This window comes from Chanos chanos, chromosome 16, assembly GCF_902362185.1.
Source record: "Chanos chanos chromosome 16, fChaCha1.1, whole genome shotgun sequence".
Taxonomy (NCBI): Eukaryota; Metazoa; Chordata; class Actinopteri; order Gonorynchiformes; family Chanidae; genus Chanos; species Chanos chanos.
The window spans coordinates 16,841,614-16,849,113 of record NC_044510.1 but is presented as its reverse complement, the minus strand read 5'-3'; the positions used below and the strand labels follow the sequence as shown (position 1 = coordinate 16,849,113).

At 49.9% G+C, this 7,500-nt stretch overlaps 1 protein-coding gene across 1 annotated transcript in view; it reads right to left on the bottom strand.

Moving 5' to 3' along the window:
- LOC115829832 (transmembrane protein 184B-like) overlaps window positions 1-7,500 on the bottom strand; it is a 21,040-nt gene that overhangs the window by 6,828 nt on the left and 6,712 nt on the right. The gene's annotated exons all lie outside the window — the stretch shown is intronic.

The following is a 7,500-nucleotide window of genomic DNA, read 5'->3' as shown; positions in this document are numbered from 1 at the left end:
ATTTATTTGGTTTAGCTGGGGTGGCGCATGCGTGATGCACGTGGGGAAGGGGCCACTCCAGGGAAAAGGGGTTTTTATGTTAAAATGTAAAGATCGGCGGTTACAAGCCAGAAATGGTGAAAGTGAACAATTACTGTGGAGTGTATATTTGAGTTTGTGATTGTGTATATGTACGGGGGTGAATAATTAATTGCCATTTTATTTTAAATCAACAAAGGGGAAGCTGGTATGTTCTGAGGGGAGGGGCTTACAGTACAAAAGGGGGTTTTTCATTATTGTAGGTTGTGGGAGACAGGAGAAACAGAGTGTAGCTGTGGTGTAGTGAATTGAACGTAGTGAGAATTGATAGTAGCAATTTGTTTATCTCTATATATATATTTTGTTTGTTTGTTTGTTTGTTTTCTTGTAAATATATATCCATTTTTTCTTCCTGTAAATATTTGCCGTTTTGGACATTTTTTTTTTTCACTTTTCTTCACTTGGGACTGGATTTTTGTTGTTGCACTGTAAATAAAACACCGTACACTTACGTGCTATTTGCGGCGGAGCCATTCTTTTTGTTTATTTTTGGTGTGCTTTGGGCCACCCGAACCCCTGTTCGGCGTCACCCTGCCACATTTTGGTGTCAGAAGTGGGATGGCCAGCCGCAAAACAGTGCAGCCAGTGAGGAGGAGGACGGGCCTTCGGTCCCAGACAGTGAAGCTGCCAGACCCCAAAGAGGATGCAGGCTGGGATACCGTGGAGGAGGAGGAGTCGGAGCGGCAGGGAGCGCGTCCAAAAACCAGCACTCCACAGCAAGGGCTTCCCAGCCAAGACGCAGCCCCAGAGGCAGGTATGGTGGCGCTGCTGCGGGACTTCCTCACCGCACAGCAACGACGGGAGGAAGGGTTTCTGGAGGAGATCCGAGGCCTAGCAGCAATCATCCGGCAAAGACCACAACCAACCACATCAGATATGCCCATTCAGCCTGATCAGACCTCAACAACAGTGACAACAGCTTCTGAAAGTCCCCGATTGGCTCTCCCAACACCCACACCACGCCGACGTTCCACTGCACCCGTTATCCAGCAAGACACCAGCCCCGCTCCATCCCCAGCTGAGAGGGTTTATTGCAAAGAGCCAAAGATGCCCGTCTATCAGCCAGGGGAGGACATAGAAAATTACCTCCTGCGCTTTGAACGCATGGCCAGGACCTGGGCGTGGCCAGAGCAGGAGTGGGCATGCCGCCTGGTGCCACTGTTGACAGGCAAAGCACTGGAGGCCTACACAGCAATGGACGAGGAGAGGTCCAACTCCTATGCAGACCTTAAGGAGGCGTTGCTGGAAAAATTCAACATTTCGCCAGAGACCTACCGCCAACGCTTCCGAGAGACCACCCCTCCACTTGGAGAGACCCCCACTGAGACCTACAACCGCCTAAAGGGACTGTACCGCCGTTGGATTCGTCCAGACCAGCACACCAAGGAGGAGATCAGCGAGATGATCATCCTGGAGCAGCTGCTGCACGTCCTGCCTGGTGAGGTCAGAACCTGGGTCAAAGAACATGATCCAGACAATGGACTGACAGCTGCAAAGCTAGCCCAGCAGTACCTGAACGCCCGACGGAGGAGCGTGCTGCGACCACAGGCCACCCCCAGAACACCCTGGGACAATCGGGACAAAGGAGGTAACCCTGTTGGGGTTGGGGGTGTAAAGGGGGACAGCAGCCGAAATATGGGCAAAGGGCTAGTTTGTTTCTACTGCCAGCAGCCAGGTCACAAGGCTTCTGTTTGTCCAGTGAGAAAACCTAAACTGACTGGATTCTGTTATGTGCCAAGGGAGGGGGACAGTCCTGGTTGGGAGGGGGGAGGCTCTGATATGAAGTGTGAAATTATTGTTAATGGTCAATCTGTCCAGGCACTAGTGGACACTGGGAGTTCTGTGACTCTCATAAAAAAAGAACTTGGTACCTGAGGGGAACATGAACTACAGTAGAAAAATTGCTGTCCAGTGTGTACATGGTGACAAGAAGGTGTACCCCACAGTGGAGATTACAGTCAACATAAACGATCAAATGTACTTGTTAAATGCTGGGGTGGCTGAGAGCCTGCCTACTGATATGGTCTTGGGAAGAGATTTGCCGGTGCTGTCTGATCTGTTGGTGTTGAATGATGGAAATGCAATGAATGTGAAAATCTCATGTCCTGTTGTTACAAGGGCCCAAGCTAAGGCGGGTCTGCAGCCACTGCCAGACTTATGTGATAGTCTGTGCCAGGGCGGGACCAAAGGGCCCAGAAAGTCACGCCGTCAGCGGCGCTTGGAGAAACACTTGGGTTCTCCAGTAGCTAAAACAGATGTGTCAGGGCTTGATGCTGGAGAGTGGGAGATTCCTGAGAATATTGGGGCTTTGCAATGTGCTGATGTGTCTTTAAAACCCATGTTTGAGAAGGCAAGTATGGGTGGGGGCAGCTCTGTGGGTCATAGCGGGGAACGTATTTTTGTTGAAAATGGGATTCTCTATGTGGAAGGAGAAAATGGTAAACGGTTGGTTGTTCCCACCGCATGTAGACCCCTGGTCCTCCACCTCGCACACACCATCCCTTGGGCTGGACACCTAGCCCTGCAAAAAACATATCTTAGGTTAAGTTCCCGGTTCTACTGGCCGTCCATGTATACAGATGTTCAGTCCTATTGCATAACATGTCCTGTGTGTCAGAAAACAGGTGCCGTCCGCAGGTCTGACAGAGCCCCTCTGTACTCATTGCCAGTGATCTCCACACCGTTCCAGCGGATTGCCATGGACATCGTGGGGCCCCTGGAGAAGAGCAGTGCTGGGTACCAGTATATTCTTGTCATCTGTGACTATGCCACCAGGTACCCTGAGGCCTTCCCACTCCGCTCCATCACGACCCCAAAGATCATTAGTGCCCTGGTTCAGTTGTTCTCCCGTGTAGGATTTCCCGAGGAGATCTTGACAGACCAGGGGACAAACTTCACCTCCCGCTTGATGCAACAACTACATCAGCAGTTGGGCGTCAAGGCGATCAGGACCAGTCCCTACCATCCCCAAACCGACGGGCTTGTGGAACGGTTCAACCAGACCCTCAAAAACATGCTGAGGAAGTTCGTGGCAGACACAGGGAAAAACTGGGATAAATGGTTACCATTCTTGTTGTTTGCTTACAGGGAGGTACCCCAGGCGTCTACAGGTTTCTCCCCATTTGAGCTGGTCTACGGGTGGAGAGTTCAGGGACCACTGGACCTCTTAAAGAAGACCTGGGAGGGGGCCAAATCAGCTACTTCAGAGATCGGCATTGTCCAATATGTCCTGCAGATGAGGGACCGTCTGGAGAAGTATAGGGAGGAGGCTGCGGAAAACCTCCAGAAGGCACAACGGGCTCAAAAGCTGTGGTATGACAAGTATGCCAGGCACCGTGAGTACCAGCCAGGACAGAAGGTTCTGCTGCTTCTTCCATCATCCACCAGCAAGCTACTGGCAAAGTGGCAGGGGCCCTACACCATCACTAGAAAGATGGGTCCAGTCACCTATGAGGTTCACCACCCAGATAAAGGCAAGGAGACTCAGGTGTATCATGTGAACCTCATGAAAGAATGGAAGGAGAGACAGACTGCGCAGGTGATGTTAGCGAGAAAAGTGGAGGCAGATGAGGAAAATGGAGGAGACTTGGAGGCTTGGCAGCAGCAGGGGAGTGTGGACCTGGAGCATCTGGAGAGTGGCCAGAGAGCTGAGCTCCAGCAGGTGTTTGCTGACTTCCCCGCCTTGTTCCGGCAGAGGCCTGGTCATACTGAGGTGTTGGAGCACCGAATAAACCTCAAAGACTCCACCCCCATACGACAGCGGCCATACCGAGTGCCGGAGTGCCTGGTGCCGGGGCTGAAGGAGGAAATCCAGACCATGAGGGACCTGGGCGTCATTGAGCCATCAATGAGTGAATGGAGCAGCCCCATTGTCATTGTCCCTAAGAAGGACGGTTCCCTCAGAATCTGCATGGATTTCCGTAAGCTGAATGCCGTGTCCCAGTTTGATGCATATCCAATGCCACGGGTTGATGACCTCTTAGAGAAGATTGGTAAGGCCAGGTTTATTACCACTCTGGACCTCTGTAAGGGTTACTGGCAGGTGCCCCTGGAAAAGGAGTCACGGAAGTACACTGCCTTCAGGACCCCCATGGGCCTGTTCCAGTTTACGGTGATGCCATTTGGGCTACATGGAGCGCCAGCCACCTTCCAGCGACTGATGGACCGTGTGCTGCAGGACTGTGAAGACTGCTGTGCAGCTTACTTGGATGATGTGGTCATCTTTAGTAGTTCGTGGGACGACCATCTCCGGCACCTCCACAAGGTTCTACAGCGCATACAGGAAGCAGGACTCACCCTGAATGTGCAGAAGTGTGAGTGGGCAAGGCCGGAAACCAAATACCTGGGGTACCTGGTGGGCAGAGGAGTAGTCCGGCCTCAAGTGGATAAGGTTGAGGCGATACAGAACAGCCCTCGTCCCCGCACCAGAAAACAGGTCAGGTCATTCCTGGGTCTTGTAGGTTGGTACCGCCGATTTATCCCTAATTTCTCCACAATTGCTGCACCCCTGACCAACCTCACCAGTAAGACAGCCAAGAACCCGGTTGAATGGACAGAGGAGTGTGAGGTGGCGTTCGTTACCCTAAAGAGACGTTTGTGTGCGTCCCCAGTGCTGCAAAGTCCAGATTTTGGTAAACGGTTCCTGGTGCAGGTGGATGCCTCAGCTGTGGGCATTGGGGCAGTTCTGGCACAGGGCAAGCCAGGAGAAGAGCGTCCTGTCCTATACCTTAGCCGGAAGCTGCTGCCCAGAGAGCAGAGGTACTCGACTATTGAAAAAGAGTGCCTTGCCATAAAGTGGGCCCTAGACAGCCTTCGGTATTATCTGCTGGGGAGGGAGTTCGACCTGGACACGGACCACCGGGCACTGACTTGGATCCAGACAATGAAAGATCATAATGCTCGGGTGACTAGGTGGTACCTGGCACTGCAGCCCTACAAGTTCATCATCAGGCATAAGGCCGGGAAGCAAAATCTAATGGCTGATTACCTTTCCAGATTGCCGACTTTTGGCAATCCAGAAGAGGAGGGAGGTAATGTGACAGAGGGCTCTGTCTCAGGCCGTGAGCGGCGCCTTTTCCCCCCCAAACCAACCACTTTTCCATAATTGTACTTTGGTCGTTCGTGTTTGTGTCCTGTTACGTGTACGTCATTCATACATATCTATAATACACCCATTCTAATCACATATTGCGTTAGCTTCGAGGGTGCACACTCGAAGCACGCAGCAGGTTATCCGGTTCCATACACACAAACATTTCCAATTCACGTTCCATTCTTACAGTTTAAAACACCCTACAAACACCTCCAATTACACCTAAATGTTTGTTAGCGTCTTTACTGTTTGTTTTACCGTTAGCATCTTTATCAGGTTACACACGTACACAATTACCCAGATAAATGTTTGTCCCGTCTTTATTATACATGTCGCTTGGTTTGCATATTTGTATTGCGTTGTAGTGTTTGTTGGATTGTCGTGTCTCCATCTGTTTTCTCTGTTTGTCCGTCTGTTTGGTTGTCGGCGTTACAGTAGCCTGGGACTACCGGTGCAGGGGAGGACCAAACAGAACTGGTGGAATGCAAATTCATTTATTTGGTTTAGCTGGGGTGGCGCATGCGTGATGCACGTGGGGAAGGGGCCACTCCAGGGAAAAGGGGTTTTTATGTTAAAATGTAAAGATCGGCGGTTACAAGCCAGTGAACAATTACTGTGGAGTGTATATTTGAGTTTGTGATTGTGTATATGTACGGGGGTGAATAATTAATTGCCATTTTATTTTAAATCAACAAAGGGGAAGCTGGTATGTTCTGAGGGGAGGGGCTTACAGTACAAAAGGGGGTTTTTCATTATTGTAGGTTGTGGGAGACAGGAGAAACAGAGTGTAGCTGTGGTGTAGTGAATTGAACGTAGTGAGAATTGATAGTAGCAATTTGTTTATCTCTATATATATATTTTGTTTGTTTGTTTGTTTGTTTTCTTGTAAATATATATCCATTTTTTCTTCCTGTAAATATTTGCCGTTTTGGACATTTTTTTTTTTCACTTTTCTTCACTTGGGACTGGATTTTTGTTGTTGCACTGTAAATAAAACACCGTACACTTACGTGCTATTTGCGGCGGAGCCATTCTTTTTGTTTATTTTTGGTGTGCTTTGGGCCACCCGAACCCCTGTTCGGCGTCACCCTGCCACACTGTGAGACACATGCACGGGTGTCTCCTCATATACTCTATGTGTTTGTCTGTGGCCACACTAAGTTGTCATCTCTTCTAAATTTCTAAATCATACAGTGTCCTGCAGACATACTGATGAGGACACACACACACACACTTACACACTTACATTCACACACTCAGATTAGGATCTGATTGTTGTGAGAGAGTAAATATCAGATTCCTTTGTTCAGTAAAGTTTTGAACGCTGGTGTGAAAGATGACAGGAGCTAAAGGGCAGAGTGACACACAGTCAGGAGAGAGTGAAAACTACCCTGTATCACCTCACTCCAGGGTTAGGGTTAGAGAGCCCTGCCTGCTAGGGCCACGAGACCACTAAGACTACAGGACTGCCTGACTGCTAGGGCCATGAGACCACTAAGACTACAGCACTGTCTGACTGTTAGGGCCATGAGACCACTAAGACTACAGCACTGTCTGACTGTTAGGGCCATGAGACCATTAAGACTACAGCACTGCCTGACTGTTAGGGCCATGAGACCACTAAGACTACAGCACTGTCTGACTGTTAGGGCCATGAGACCATTAAGACTACAGCACTGTCTGACTGTTAGGGCCATGAGACCACTAAGACTACAGCACTGTCTGACTGTTAGGGCCATGAGACCATTAAGACTACAGCACTGTCTGACTGTTAGGGCCATGAGACCATTAAGACTACAGCACTGTCTGACTGTTAGGGCCATGAGACCACTAAGACTACAGCACTGCCTGACTGTTAGGGCCATGAGACCATTAAGACTACAGCACTGCCTGACTGTTAGGGCCATGAGACCACTAAGACTACAGCACTGTCTGACTGTTAGGGCCATGAGACCATTAAGACTACAGCACTGCCTGACTGTTAGGGCCATGAGACCACTAAGACTACAGCACTGTCTGACTGTTAGGGCCATGAGACCATTAAGACTACAGCACTGTCTGACTGTTAGGGCCATGAGACCACTAAGACTACAGCACTGTCTGACTGTTAGGGCCATGAGACCTCTAAGACTACAGCACTGTCTGACTGTTAGGGCCATGAGACCACTAAGACTACAGCACTGCCTGACTGTTAGGGCCATGAGACCATTAAGACTACAGCACTGTCTGACTGCTACAGCTGGCCATGAGACCACTAAGGCCCTGTTCACCTTGCATTAGGTCCGATTTTGGTGATCTGATAATTAGTGGACAGTTCTAAAGTACAGGTG